General features: G+C 35.5%; 1 protein-coding gene across 2 annotated transcripts in view; it reads left to right on the forward strand.

The window, feature by feature from the left end:
• The window catches only part of UNC5D (unc-5 netrin receptor D), a 726,786-nt gene that overhangs the window by 188,473 nt on the left and 522,508 nt on the right, over positions 1 to 15,805 (forward strand). The window contains exons 5-6 of one of the 2 annotated variants that reach the window (XM_054700868.1): positions 7,304 to 7,458; positions 15,523 to 15,607. The gene's annotated coding sequence lies outside the window, so the exon portion shown is untranslated. The remainder of the gene's footprint in view (positions 1 to 7,303; positions 7,459 to 15,522; positions 15,608 to 15,805) is intronic. The other variant, XM_054700869.1, reaches the window with a different exon arrangement.

A 15,805-nucleotide genomic window follows, 5' to 3' on the forward strand; every position in this document is an offset into this window, starting at 1 on the left:
ATGAGTTCAATCCCCAGGCAGCCAGGCAGCTACCCACATGGTGCAGCAGAGCGCTCCTGTCTCCGCCCGCTGCTCTCCTGAGCAGTGTACTTCAGTCGGTCTGCCTGTTCCGCTCCCCACTCTGTCTCTGGTGAATCCTCTCACCCCCTGCACCTCTGGCCTGTACCCCAGCTCTTGTATGCATAAATAAATAAATCTTTAAAAAAATTAATTGTTGGGCATCCCCTGGTGGCGCAGCGGTTGAGCGCTGGGCTGCGAAGCTGCCCACAGCCTCTGCAGCACTGGTTCGATCCCCGGCCGCTGGCGAGGGTCCCACATGGCACGCAGACCTCTCCTGCCGCCCGCTGCTCCCCTCAGCAGTGTACTTCAGTCCTTCTGCCTGCTCTGTTCCCTGCTCTGGCTCTGGCGAATTCTCTCACCCTTCCGCGCTTCTGACTGTACCCAGTGATTGTATAAACAAATAAATCTTAAAAAAAATGTTTGGGAAAAAAAAATTCATTGTTGAAATAATTTTAAGCATAATATACATTAGATATAGCTTTGGTACAAACCTATCTGTAGTTTTGCTTTAATAATGAAATTGATGCAGCTGTATTTTTATATACAGTAGGATGTTTCCTTAAGGAACCCTCATCCTCCCTTAGGAATTGAGGTATGAAGCTGGAACGTGTTCTATCCTAACATTTTAGCACAAAAGAACCAACATATATTTTACATTAGTCATGAAAGGAAATATTTAAAAAATATAATAGTTCAACCGTGGTTGATATATGGTATATCTTCAAAATTATTATATATATTATTTGTTAGTGTCATAACAGCAGAATATTTGATGACTCAAACAATGGCAAAGGAAGGATACCGATGAATAAAAGGATTTGCCAGTGTTTTTATAATTTCTAAAATAGCCAGTGTAGAGAATATTCATATTGACCAGCCTTAATATGGAGGAAAGAAACAAGAATGAAAAAAAAAACAATTTCTTATGTTATGATAATTAGAGGTATCCCTCTAATTCATCTTCAGTTCTCATCATCAATTTTATATTTTAAAACAACCACTTTCTCCAGAATGGCATCGACTTATCAGAACTCTCCAGCATATACATTGCACATGACAGTCTCACAGCAACTGGCAGCACTATTTTTTAAGATATTCCTATTACTCATTGTAGTAATTGAGCTTTCTTGTCTGTCAGTTACACGTCAAGTTGGAATCATTTCAGGATAAACCACTGAAAATAAGTTTTTCAACCCAACAAGGTGAGATACAACTTTAAGTTATGCACATAAAGTGCAGAAGATTACTGTAGCCATTCTTTAATTGAATGCCAACATTTTTGTGTCCAGTTTAACAAATTATTATTTTGGCTATTTGCTAGTAAACAAGAAGTTAGTGGAAATGCTTATAAATAACAAGGAAGTTTACAAAATAAAGACAGAATTTGGATTTTGGACTCTCAATTTATTTGTTCTAAAATTTGGTCATTTCAGAAAATTTTCTAATACCCTATATTTCCTGATGACTTCACTTCATCAAAATCATCATCATCTCATTGTACAGACAACAGGGCCATCTCATGATTATTGGGGCTAATAGCACACATGCTTGCAAAGAAGTAAATATCTTTACAGCAATAGAGCCAGGGCATTAATTTATTTCTAATATAATGACTGTAAGTGCAAGGGATGGGGTTTCCCCAATGATGCAGCTTCAAATGTCTAAAAATATGTATTTTTGGCAACAGGATAATTTTATTTATGTAAAAATTAATAAATAGCAAATTTTTCAAATGAGTTTCCATCAAAATATAAGTTATGTCTCAGATATATTCTTTGTTATTTTGCTTAAGGAGGCTGACCTCCACAGATCAGAATTCTTGCAGTGAGGAATTTACCATGAATTTTTGTCACGTGATGTATCCTGTGATTATTTATACTTTTTAAATGCTTAGATAATTGACCATCACTGTTTTTATATTATCTGATATAATATCCTATCATTACTCTTTTAGAACCTAGAGAGTTGCACATATTAAAATACAAACTTGAGTTATTTTCACTGGATAAAAAGCAAGAAGCCATTGCATATTAGGAGACCAGAAGGTAGAGTGTAATGGACACTCAGAAAGACTTACCTGTCACATAGTCTTCAAATAGCGGAGAGCAGAGAGAGCTCGTGAGCAAAGTCATGTAACAATTTGGTAGCAAAGTCATGAAAATTTAGAATTGTTGGGTTGTCTGTGAAAATAAGAATAACAGAGACATCCGTAGTTACTTACGCATCTTTCATTGAAAATTTAAAAGGAATAAAATGTTAAAAATTCAGAAAGGTGGAAAATTAAAACACATTTGAGAGCTAGAATGAGGTTATTGGTTCAGGATATGGGTTCCAAAGTCAAGAAAATCATTTATTACTATTTAAGCTACTTACTGAGTTTCAAATTTTAATTACTAAATTTAAATTTCTAGGGATTTACCTTAGTCCTTTTCAGTTTATAATTTGTACAAGGCAATATCCACTTATTTTTCAATTCAGTGATTCTACAAGTCAATGATTTTGAGAACATTTATGAGGTCATGTCACTATCATAACAATTCTGTTTAAACACTGAATTCCATGACCTCAAAATGTTACCTTATAGGTTTACCCCACTTCCAATTAGCCTACCTCATATTTCTCTATGCCAATAGTCTCTTTTCAAAACATACTGAAACCTTTTCCCTTTTTCACTGTAAAATTTCCTATTTCTTTCCCTGCCTTTGGATCTCTGCCAAACTCAAATGATGGCGATTAACACCCTTACTATAGCAAGATCTTCATAAATAGTATCTGTTCTCTTTTAGGTTATCTTCATCAAATTTTTTAATTGGTTAAGTGACTATTCAAACTTTTCTGCATTTTTGTGGTGCTTTTTTGTCTTATAAGTTTTAACTATTATTGAGTTATCCCCAATATGTCTATAATTGATGATATGATTTGCAAATGCCTTAATCTGGTCTATAACTCATTAATTTCATTTTCTACTGGTATCTTCTGAAAATCAAAAGTTTTACATTTTGATGAAGTTCAAATTTGGTAATTCTCATTTATGGATGTCTTTGGTGCAATAGCTTATTTACCCAAGATTACAAATATATTCTCTGTTTTCTTTCAGAGATATTAGAGTTTTAGCAATTATATTTATTTCTATAATGTATTTTGAGTTGATTTTTATGTATGGTGTGAGGTGACAGATCAAGTTGTTTATTTGGTTTTTGCTTTAGTATGCCGATTAATTTAGCAACATTGCTTAAAATTATATTTTTATTATTGAATATTGTTGGCACCTTTGTTAAAATTAATTGACTAAATGTGTGAGTATGTTTGTGGAGTGTCTATTTTGTTCTGTCTATATATCTACATTTATGCCAATACCATTCCATCTTAATTTATATTAATTTTTGAAAGCTGGCAGTGTTATTTCTCCTAATTTGTTCTTTTCCAAAATTGCTTGATATTTATAGGTTCTTTGCCTTCTCATATGCATATTAGAATTAGCATGTTAATTTTTACAAGTAAACCTGTGGAATGTTCATAGGGATTATGTTGACTATGTAGACCCAATTGGGGAGAATTTTATTTTTAGATTGTTCATTGATAAATAAAACAAAAACTCGATTGCCTTTTTGTACGTTGGTGTTACATCCTGTAACCTTGTACTTACTTATTAGTTCCAATAGATTGTTTTGTAAAATCCATAGATTTTGCATATAAGAGTAGGCCATCTGAATGATCCATCTTTTCCAATCCTTATGCATTTTTACATCTTATTTTATTGACTGTAACCTAAACTGCAATATTAAATAGAAATGGTAGAAGTAGATATCCTTTTGTTGTTCTTTACATTAAGGGGCAAGAGTTTATTATATCTGCACTGTTACAATGATAACTATAGCTATCTATTAACAGTTTAAGGAAGTTCCTTTTCATTCGTACAATGTTGACATGCTAAATCCCAATACAGGATTTTGCAAAATTATTCTTTTTTTCTGTGGTAATCCATAAAATATGAATGTTACCCTTCCACCACTTTTTATATATGATTTAATGGCATTCATATTGCTGTGCAACCATCACCACCATCCAACTCAAGAATTGTTTCACTTTTTCAAACTGATACTCTGTACCATTTAAAGAACAACTCCCGAATCTATCCTCTCCATAGTGCTCATCATAACTACCACTTTTTTTTTTTTCTGGCTCTATGAATTTGACAGTTGTAGGTATCTCTCAGAGCAAAATTATATATCTGTCCAGTGTGTTTGCCAATTTCACTTTGCAACACGTCTTTAAGATTCTTTTTTGTAAAGGCATCTGTCAGAATTTCAGTACTTTTAATTCTGAATAACATTCCATTATATGTTTATAGCATAATGTTTTATTCATTTGTCTGCCAACAGACATATAAGTGCATCTATCATTTACCTATTGTGAATATTGTTGATGTGATCATGAGTGTGCAAATAACCACTTGAGGTCAATGCTTTCAATTTGTTTTTTGAAGATTTATTTATTTTTATACGAGAACCAGGGTACAGCCCTGATGCGCAGGAGGGTGAGAGGATTCACTAGTGACAGAGTGGGGAACAGAACAGGCTGACTGATGAAATAAACAGCTGAGGGGAGCAGCAGGTGAGACAGGAGTGGTCTGCTTCACCATGTGGGATTTTTGCCAGCCTTCTGGGATCAAACCTGCGCTGCAGAGGCTGCGGACAGCTTCACAGTGTGGCGCTCAACCACTTGCGCCACCAGGGAGGCCCAATGCTTTCAATTTTTTGTGTGTATACCCAGGAGTTGAATTACTGGATCAAATAGTAATTCTATTTTTAATATTTTTTAGGAACCACCATAGTGTTTTCCATAGCAGCTGCACCATTTTACAATAAGAATAAAGGAAGGAATAAAAGTTCCAGTTTCTCCACATCTTTTTTTTTTAAATTTATTTTTAAGATTTATTTTTATTTATTTATACATGCACTGGGTAAAGTAAGAAGCGCGGGAGGGTGAGAGAATTCACCAGAGCCAGAGCGGGGAGCAGAGCAGGCAGAAGGACCGAGGTACACTGCTGAGGGGAGCAGCGGGTGGCAGGAGAGGTCTGCGCGCCATTTCTCCACATCTTTGCCAACAATTGTTATTTTCTATAATAAAAATACTGAAGAATGCAAACAAGTATCTCACTGTGACTTTGATTTGCATTTCCCTAATGATTAGTGATATTTAGCATTTTTCATTTACTTTTCAGTCATCTTAGTTTTCATTTAGAGAAATGTTTATTGAAATACTTTGTCCATTTTTGATGTTTGTTTTGTTATTGTTGAGTTGTAGAAATGACTTATCTATTCTGGACTTTAATCTCTTATGAAATATATGATTTGCAAAGAGTTTTTTTCATTCCATGTGATTTTCATTTTTTCATAACATCCTTTGATGCACAAACATTTTTAATTTAGTGAAGTCCAAATTTTCTACTTTTTTTCTTCTTTTTTTTTCTGTGCTTTTAGTATAAATCATTGTCAAATCCAGTGTCATGAAACATTGCCACTATATTTCCTCCTAGGATTTTTATAGTTTTAGATCTTACATTTATGTTTTGGATCTTTGGAGTTTGTTTTTCCATATGGTATAAGGAAAGCATTCAGCTTCATTCTAAAGCATGTGGATAGACAATATATTTTCTCAGCACCCTTTGTTGGAAATATTGTCCTTTCTTCATTGAATGAAAGTAGCATCATTGTAGAAAAATCTTTTGACTGTATGTGTTTAGGGTTTGTTTCTGGGCCCTTCTACTTTATTGTTCTATAATCTGTTATATGCTAATACCACACTGTTTTGATAATGATAACTTTGTAGTGAGTGTTGAGGTCAGAAAATGTGAGCTTTCCTTTGTCAAGATTGTTTTGGCTACTTGGAGTCCCTTAAGAGTTTACTGATGCTCACTTGATCAGTTTCTATTGTTTATCTTTTTTTCCTGAATATAGGTCACACATTCCTGTTTTATGCATGTTTCATAATTTTTGCTTAAGAATTAGAAATTTAAAATAATATATTGTAGAAATATTCCAGGAGCTGTTCATTTTCTTTTCTTCTTTTCTCTTATTTAAGAAATATATGGGGCCTCCCCGGTGGCTCAGCGGTTGAGCGCTGGGTTGCGAAGCTGCCCGTGGCCTCTGCAGCGCGGTTCGATCCCCAGCTGCTCCCCAGCCACTGGAGGAGGGTCCCACATGGCGCGCAGACCTCTCCTGCCGCCCGCTGCTCCCCTCAGCAGTGTACTTCGGTCCTTCTGCCTGCTCTGCTCCCCGCTCTGGCTCTGGTGAATTCTCTCACCCTCCCGCGCTTCTGACTGTACCCAGTGCTTGTATAACTAAATAAATAATTAAATCTTTAAAAAAAAAAAAAAAGAAATATGCTGCCTACTCATTAGCTAGAGTTTGTCCTTGATTCTTTAGTGGTTAGTCATTGACTTGGAAAGAGTTTATATGCAGACACCTGAAGCCCATAAGGCTGCCATCCTCGGCAGTTATATCTGTATGTAGGTTGGAGAACACATTTAAATTAATCAGTTCCCATATTTCTGTGCCTTATATTTTTTCTGGATTCTCTGAAGTCTCCTTTGCTTCTGTATATACCTTTTCAATCAGGCAGGTATGTATGGAAAACTTATCTCTGCTCTCCTGTGGCTTTCACCTGCCCAACATTTCACATTAATTTCAGCCTGATTGTCTACTTGCCACAATCGGGACCTCAATCTTGGTTGAGCACAGTTGCAGGGGTTTCCCCTTCATTTCCTATGGAATTTGCCACTTAAAGCTGACATAGCTATAAGATGTCACCCTGCCAAAAACTGAGTCTGCCTCTATGGCAGTAAATTGATAGGAATTTTGGCCAGTCATTTGTTTATAAAGCTACCATTCTGACTTATGAAGCAGAGGAAAGACAGGAGCTTCCACAAGCCAGAAGTTCATACTCCCTCTGTTCTTACCCTCAAACTCTTTTCATTTTTTCTTCTTGATTTGTTTCATTTCCCCCCATTTTCAGAGCCTTGCAATGGTTCATATTATCCAGTTTTATTCGTTTGTTTTTTTTTTTTTTCAGATAAGATTTACCGACACTCAATGCCTCCAGAGGTAGAAGTATTTCCTCTATCAAGTTTTTAATACTCTGAAATATTTGCTGTATTCTGTAGCCCACCAAGCCTACCAAGTTAGATAAAACAATATCTCTATTGATTGAATTCTGTTTTGTTTCTCAATTGTATTTTCAGAAATTCTGCCCTGCAAGTGTGTCTTCAGCTGCTTTGGGACAGCTATATCAACACTAACTGAACTATTCCTGTCTACTAATTTTGTGCTGGTTTAAAAGCATTTAAAGGATATGAAACACTTCTTGAAACAGAATAACCTATGACCATCCTTGTAGGTATGATCTCATCAGTTTCTTTTCATATTTATTTGTCTTTGTGTATGGCATCTTGTTTCTTGTCCATATGTTCAGTTAAGTATATATAAAGGGGTTATTGAATTTTTATTTAAAAATTGCAATATCCGTATTTCTGAGTATTGCAGTCCTTCAGTCTGTTGCTTATGTTGATGACCTCTTATTGAGGCTTATTTCCTGGAATCTGTCAACCATCTTAAAAGCTCATATTTGTCTGAGTTCTATGCAGAAAAATTCCAGTGTTCAAGTGTTCATTCTCCAAAGCAAACATCATTTTTTTTTAATGCTACCTAGCCTGTAACACTGCCCATCTAGTGCCAGTTTATTGCATGCTTTTAATTTTCTGTAACCACAGAAATCATACAATTTTGACCTTCTAACCTATTTTCAGGAAGTCTTCTTATTTAAAATTCTTAGAAACATTTTAAAACCTAGATTGTAGGTCAAAAATATGAGGCTTCTTGTGACCTCTCTTTGTTGGCAAGTGGATATTTCTAGTCTACAATTCAGTTCAGTATTTTGAAGTTCTTTATGGATATCTAGATACTCTAAAGATCTCAAGTCCTATTCATTCCTTTCTGATGATCCAAGAATTTGTCTTATAGCCCCAAATTTATAGTTAAAATATAAGGCTCCAAGCTGTGGATCTTTCAACTCTTCAGAAATCACAGCCTTAGAGTAAGCTTAACATTCAGGTTCTCAGGTCTTTATTTTAATCTCTGCATTTCCCCCTTAGTTCGAAGGGAACTCAATTATGTTCTATAGTGAAGACTGGGATATTATATGTAACATTGTTTAGGTTCCTATTTTTGTTTCTGGTACCACCAGCAAAAATCTCCATTTTTTAAAATTTATTCATTGATATCTTAATGTTTTTTCTACATAAATAAATTGATACTATTTATTTTAATAAATAAAATAGTGGTTTACAACATTGTATAAAATTTGAAGGGAATAGGTTCCTACCCCTTCAGATGTATGTTACAACACCATATCCATCACTGAAACACCCAAATTGATCCATCATAGGCCATGGGAACTGCTCCCAGATGTAGGCCTGTAGCACCCTACCCACTTTCCTCCCAAAAGCTTCAATTCTACAGCCAGATTTTAAGGGTTTGTTGGTTATATTTCTATTCGTTTGTTTCATTTCTATACCATATGAGCAAAATAATCTGGTATTTGTCTTTGTCCTTGTGACTTATTTCTCTTAATATAAGCCCCTCCAGTCCCATCCATGTTCATTTTCATTTTATCACAGAGTAGTATACCATTGTGTATATGTACTACATCTTCTTAATCTACTCATCTGCCTTTGGGCATTTTGATTGTTTTCATAACTTGATTATTATAGATAGTGCTACAGTAAACATGGGAGAGTATGTACCTCTTTTAAATTAGCACTTTTGCATTCTTCAGATAGATTCCTAGGAGTGGACTTGCTGTGTCATATGGTAGATCAATTATAAATAAATTTCAAGAAAACTCCATGCTGTTTTCCATGTGGGCTAGACCAGTGTATGTTCTCACCAGCAATATACAAAGGTTCCCTTTTCTCTACACCCTTACCAACAGTTGTTGTTTCTGGACTTTCGGTATGTTGCATTATCTCAGCAATGCGGTCGTACTCACTGTCCTTTTGATTTACATTTCTCTGATAAGTGATGAAAATCATTTTTTCATGTACCTGTTGGCCATCTGTATGTTTTCTTTGGAAAAGTGTTTATTTAACTCTGCCCATTTTTTGATCAGATTCTATTTTTTTTTTGAGTTGTTTAAAATCTTTGTAGATCTTGGACATTAGTCCTTTGTCAGACATGTGATGTATGTGATGTGTAAATAAAAATTTCTCAACTTTAGTCATCTTTAGAGTTTAGTTCTGAGATTTTCTATGTAAAAAACACTGCATATATAAAATATTTCTTCACAAGTCTCCTTTTAAATAAGTATAATTTTAAGATAATGTATTGTAATGGATGAATCATCCTGAAAATTGTTAAATGACTAGAGTGATAGCATTCTAGCTCATTCATAATTTTAACAAGAATGACAAATATTTTGCTTTATAATTCGGGTTCTGGGTTTGGAAAAATTACCAATCATAAGAGGGTCTTATTCTTTATAGTTTAATAATTTTTAGTCATAATATATGCAAATACTAGTAATCTTTTAGCACCTATTGAGATGACTGCAAAGTTTCATGTATTCAAATATTGTAATACTTCTGTCAAGTAAATGACAGCTGTTATCATCTATAGGAACAGCAGTTTCAGGATGTCAACTCACTCCTCAGTTTGGGGTGGCAAGAAAGACTCCCAATATTCCTCCACCAGCCCACTGTGCTTCCTTCCCTCTTTGTTCTTACCCCTTCTCAATCCCTGCTCCCCCTTGGTCTTTAGCTTTGTAGTCAGCTTTTAAGAATTAGATTTTAAGCTTTTCTTTATCTGATTCTGAGTTCAGATGCTTTATATTCCACATATTTTTTTAAAGATTTATTTATTTATGCATACAAGAGCTGGGGTAGAGGCCAGAGATGCGGGGGGTGAGAGGATTCTCCAGAGACAGAGTGGGGAACAGAACAGGCAGACTGACCATAAAGTACACTGCTGGGGGGAGCAAGCAGTGGGCGATTCAGGAGAGGTCTGTTGCACCATGTGGGTTGCTCCCTGGCCAGCCAGGGATCGAACTCATGCTACAGAGGCTGCTGATTGCTTCATAATGCAGTGCTTAACCCCTTATGCCACCAGGGAGTGCCGTCACATATTTTTAATAATTTATTTATTTATATAATTTATGTATTTTCTGTTTGACTTAGTTTCTTACAAAAGCACTAATGATAATCATGGCCTTCCGATGATCTCTCCTAGAACTAGATTGTCCATCTCTAGGAGCTGGTCCATGAATTGGTATGAAGTCATCCTTATACCTGACAAGATGAGTGGAATATGTGGTTGAATTAAATTGCAAATGGTACTCTCTTAAATTTTATTTTCAGTAAAATACTACTTAACATGTAAAGCAGATCTTTTATCCTTCAAAATGCATGACAGCCATTTACTAATGAATGCTTTTAAATCTACTGCCTGAACCTTAAGATATAACAAATTATAAATTCATAGTTTTTAATTTTTTAATATATTTTGCTATAAAGGTGGAGAACTGGAAGAAGTTGGTAGGATTTGGACCAGAAAAATCAAAGCTTTCTTTGAATATTGGCAATGATTCTATTTATTAAGTTTACATTTTCTTTTTTCACTTCTGCAATTGGAATCATGTAAGAGTTAATTCAGTCCTGCTTTTAAAGCATCTACTAGAGTTGTCATGCTTCATTTAGTGACAGGGATTAATTTATAATATCTATTCCAGTGTAGAATTTAAGGGAGCTGAAGGAAAAAGGAAAATGAGAGAAGAAAAGGAAAACAGAAATAAATTATATTGCCAAGTTGGTTTTATTTTACCTTTCAGAAAAGTTATTTCTTAGTGATAGGTCGATGGCATTTGTCCAAATGCCTTGTTTCTCTTAAGGGTTCTCAGATAAGCCATACCCTAAATGTGTACATTTCTTTTTATCACAGTTTGTTCCTGAGGCCAATACTTCTTTCTTTTGTTTTGTTTTTATTTGTGGGGTGTGGGGAAGGGCAGAATTCTGGTGCTTCAAACAGGGAATGTATTCCCTTCTAGCCTCCAACTTCTGCGTGCACATCTTGTCCTAACTCTACCTATCTATTGCTCAGAACAAAGGTTCTGGTGTAAGTAGGGCAGTGTTAGTGTAAAAAGATATCTGCTGAGCTTATTCATTACTGTTTACCGGAAACTCTGCATCAAACTCTACTTTTCCTGCTTTTCTGACTTGTTCTCATAGATGTTCCAGATCCCAGGAAATCAAAAACCTCCAGGTCTCATAACATGAATGAAGGGTTGGGAGGTTGAAATGTGAGTTTGTGTCACTTATCACATTTTCACTCTTGCTTCTATTCCTGACCAGAATCTCCAGGGTAATGGTTTCCCCAGGCCCTCAATCTATTTGGAGGGTGCTGTGTGGTATATTTCTGCGGTTTAGAGGACACTAATGGTAGTCACATGACTTTGAACTATAAATGTACTTCATTTGTCTTCAGATATCTTTTCCCTTGTCTTCTCTGTCTACCCAACAAGCACAGGGCCTCCTACCAGAACAGATAAGAGGAACAAATGAATGAATGAATGATGCCCCATGCCAGGGTGTGAAAGGAGTCAGCAGACAAAACTAACCTGTGCAGTAAAAACCTGTTATAAATTCACATCCCACAAAAGGGATGTTTGGGATCATCCTCTATTAGTAAGAATCATGTTAATTTCCTCCCATCTCCTCATATGGAAAGATACAAAGCTACTACCAAGACCAGGAAATGCTGGTGTGCAAATTGTCACACTGTTTCTAATGCTAAATGTCAAAGTTAGGTCACTCATAGGTTGCACAGTTATGCTATCATCAGAGGCTACCTCCTTTTTGGGTTAACACATCATGGTTTATTATTTTTTGAAAGCACTAACACATTAATTTTATTGCCAAAGAATTGTTTGTTGTTAACATTTTTAAGTTCTTCCATTCATCTGTGTCAGCATCTGCAGCTGAAACGCCAAGATGCCTGATTTCAGGGAGAATTCCCAGTGTACAAAATGGGGAAGGCACATTTGCCATGTCAGGAAAAAGTAGTGTATTTAGAGTTTTATCTCAGTGCCCCGCTGCCCTTTTTAAACAAATGTATTGGACTTTTGCACTTTATTGCAGCTTCATAGCCCAATATCTAAAATAGACTTCTTTAATTTTGTGTGCGAGAGAGTTTACTTAACAAACGATCCCATATTGCCTTGAACAGGGAAGGTTGTTAACCAGGATCATTGTACACAGACAGAACACTGCGTGTGAACTACTCACATCACATCACTGGCTTTTAAAATCCTTCTCCCCCATCCAACCCCCACCCTGGCTTCCAGCGGATCCAAGAATCATAAGGGGCTGTAAGCACACCATGGTGAATGAAATTCAGCATGTTCTTTGTAAGTTGCATACATTTCTAAAATGTGCTCTTCTGATTGAACAAGACCTTCCTGGAGAAATGACTGGCACTGAGTATTTCAGTGGAAATTTGCTTGTAGACTATCTCATTTAATTGCATTGTCAAGCTCACCAATTGAAGTTACCAGCTGTTGCTCTTTTGTCCAGTTGATTTTTGGCCTTCCTCTATGTATTATCGTCATAGTATGATTAATAGCGACAGTGGATTTTATCAGAAACATCCTGCAGGGGCAGAGCTAGAAATAATTAATTAGGTCTTTAAAAATAGTAGTCAGGTTCAGAGAGGAGGAAAGCTACAATGTTAGCATCCCAGTGTGGGACGATTGACTCTAAGTCCCAAGCCTAGGAAAGGATTTGCAATCTAAAACAGGCCCTAGAAATTGAAAGAAAGATTTTTACAGAAGATATAGCTAAAATTGCCTATGCAGTTAAGAATATTAGGTGTTAGAGGATGCATGAGTGTACTATGGAGTTCTTTTCAGCTCTTCTTCCCCTAAGTCTTCATTCGGTGATCCCAAGACCTTGTCTTCTTCCTTTCAGCTCTAGTTGTATTCTATTCCCAAAAGGCTTGTGATCCCTCGCTTTTGATGAAATTTTAAATGAATCACTTTCTGCTCCTTGGTTTAGGGGAGTCAGAAAATTTCTCCATGCTTTCTGAAAGTTTCTATGTCTAAGGTCCTTTCTCTTACTTCTCTCTGTTTTGTCTTTAGTAATCTGATTCAAAGTATATCCCTTCACCATTTTTCATAAGAAGTCACTCACTTCCATTGATGATTTGGGGTTCCGAGGAGAAAGGCCACATCTTAGCAAGCATAGATTCCCTCCAACTTCTTGACTCCTCTTTTTCTTCTCCATCTCCTAGAACAACAATTATTCCTCCTTACTCCTGTATGATATTTTTATCTTCTTTAACTTTTAGTTTGACTGAATATTTAATTTCTTTTTCCACAGACAATTTTGCCAGTATAGCTTATCTGCAGGGAGGAGACATCCTAAGACTTCCAGTGAATGTGTGAAGCGGTGGACAGTACCAAACCCTATATATGTTGTGTTTTATCCTATACATAAATGCCTATTATAAAATAGAATTTATAAAGAAGACAGTGAGAGATAAAAAATTATAACTAATAATAAAATAGAACAATGATAACAATATAATGTAATGAAAGTTTTGTGAATGTGGTCTCTCAAGATATCTTAGTATTTTTAGATCGTAGTTGTTCATGGGTAATTGAGATTGTGGAAAGAGAAACCTTGGATAAGGGAGGGGAAACTTTGTACAAAACTTACCTTACAAATTATGGTAAAGCCCTTTAAAATATTCATTATACTTGGAAGGATTTAGGTGACCATATCCAATCTCTATCTTCCCTGCTTCGGGTTTGACATGACTCAAATATTTTCTGTTTTGTAAGACAAAGTGACTAGGAGTTATTTAAAAAAATATACAAAAGAAGGAAATTCTGTCATTGAGACAAAAGGAATGGAACTTGAGGGCATCATGCTAAGTGAACTAATGTAACAATACAAAGACCAAAAATCATCTCCAATAACAGAGAACAGAACTAGAGAGGGGTGGGGAGAAATGGGTGAAAGAGATCAAGATATAAAATTGTCCAGTTACAAATAAATAAGCCTGGAGAAGTGATACACAGAATGGTGACTGTACTCTAAAATATTGTATATTTAAAAGTTGCTAAGAAAAAAAAAAACTTAAACATTCTATGTGTGCATTGGGTGTTAACTTATTGTAATGATCATTTCATAATATATACCTTTATCAAGTCATATGTTGTACACCTAAAACTAGTATAATGTTATGTATCCTTTATATCTCAACACTAAAAAAAGGTAATGAAAAAGGTAGAACTGTTCTATCTCTTCACCTTTATGGATAAAGTGTTAGAAAATAAACATAATCAATTCTTAAAACAAGAAATTAAAAAGCTTGAAAATTTCTACATATTAAAATAATATTACCTGCTTATAGCTAATACTTGTAGGTATGCTATAAATCAAAATAATCTAAGTTACAATGTATTTATTATGTAATTGTCCCAGTTTCAGAATGATTGATTTCATTTCCAATTTGGTTGTACTGAATATTCAAAATTATAACTTACTAGTTGAAAATGATGGATCTTAAATAGGACTGATCTCAGAATCTGCTAGTCAAACACTCTCATTTTATAGATGGAAAAATTGAGACTGGCAGTTGTTGATTTGTCCCAGGTGATGCAGCAGTGTGGCGTCCCAGCCAGTTTCCTTCTACACACCTGCTCCTTGACCAGAAACGCTGATCATCAGCAGGCTACTCCATTCATTCCTCCTAATGTGTGTAGATGTTTCCCTAAATGGAAAGGAATACAACTCATGTATGTTTTAAAATAGGCAGCATTAGGTTAATATGTGTTATATCAATACGTTGAACATAATTATTAATAGCATATAATTAATAAATGGTGGATAATATGTGTGCGTGTGTGGGGGGGAGATACTGAGGATCCAAATTCTCCCAATCTAGTAGTTAAATAATTGTATGGAAGAGGAAGTGAGATGTTTCTATCTCTGGAAAACCTGATTGAATGGACACTACCTCAACCTTCATCTTGGGTTTAGAACTGCACACATGGGTGTCTCATACTGATATTTAGTCATTTACACACGTTGTCATGAGCAAATCACATCTACACTTGACCTGACCCTTCTCACCTGCTGCATCAGGGATAGGTTCTGCTCTAATAAAAATAATAGACATGAAAGCCCCATTCCAGGAGTCGAGTATGCACCGCAGGTCCTTGCTTTCCCTCTTTCTCTCTTGTCATTGCAATTTTACTTCAGTTATTAACCTAATATTAGCTCATCTATTTCCTAGTTATTGTTTTCAAAAATGAAACTGTTTTTTTCTTTTGCTTCCCTCTGGGGATAGTAGTAATCCTTAAATACTATCTCGGAAACATAGTGATTTCTTTTTCTTTTCTTTTTAGAAAATACTCATTTGTGATAGAAGTGCCACATAGTCTTGAAGAATAAAGAAAGTCAGAAAATGAATGACTATTTTCCAGAAGACAGGTAAGGCATATTTGGTAGATTAATTCTCAATTCACCTTCTCAGAGGAAAAGGACAAAACCCTCATTTACCAAGATTCTAAAGAGATTTTCAGGCAAGTCCCTACCTGGTCCCACATCAGTCTTTGCTGTGAAACATCCATTCCCTAGAGCTTGCTTTTTTTCACCAGGTCCCAAACCTTTCATTGAGCTGCAAGAAGC

This window comes from Talpa occidentalis, unplaced genomic scaffold (assembly GCF_014898055.3).
Source record: "Talpa occidentalis isolate TD23 unplaced genomic scaffold, MPIMG_talOcc4v2.1 talOcc4.4, whole genome shotgun sequence".
NCBI lineage: Eukaryota > Metazoa > Chordata > Mammalia > Eulipotyphla > Talpidae > Talpa > Talpa occidentalis.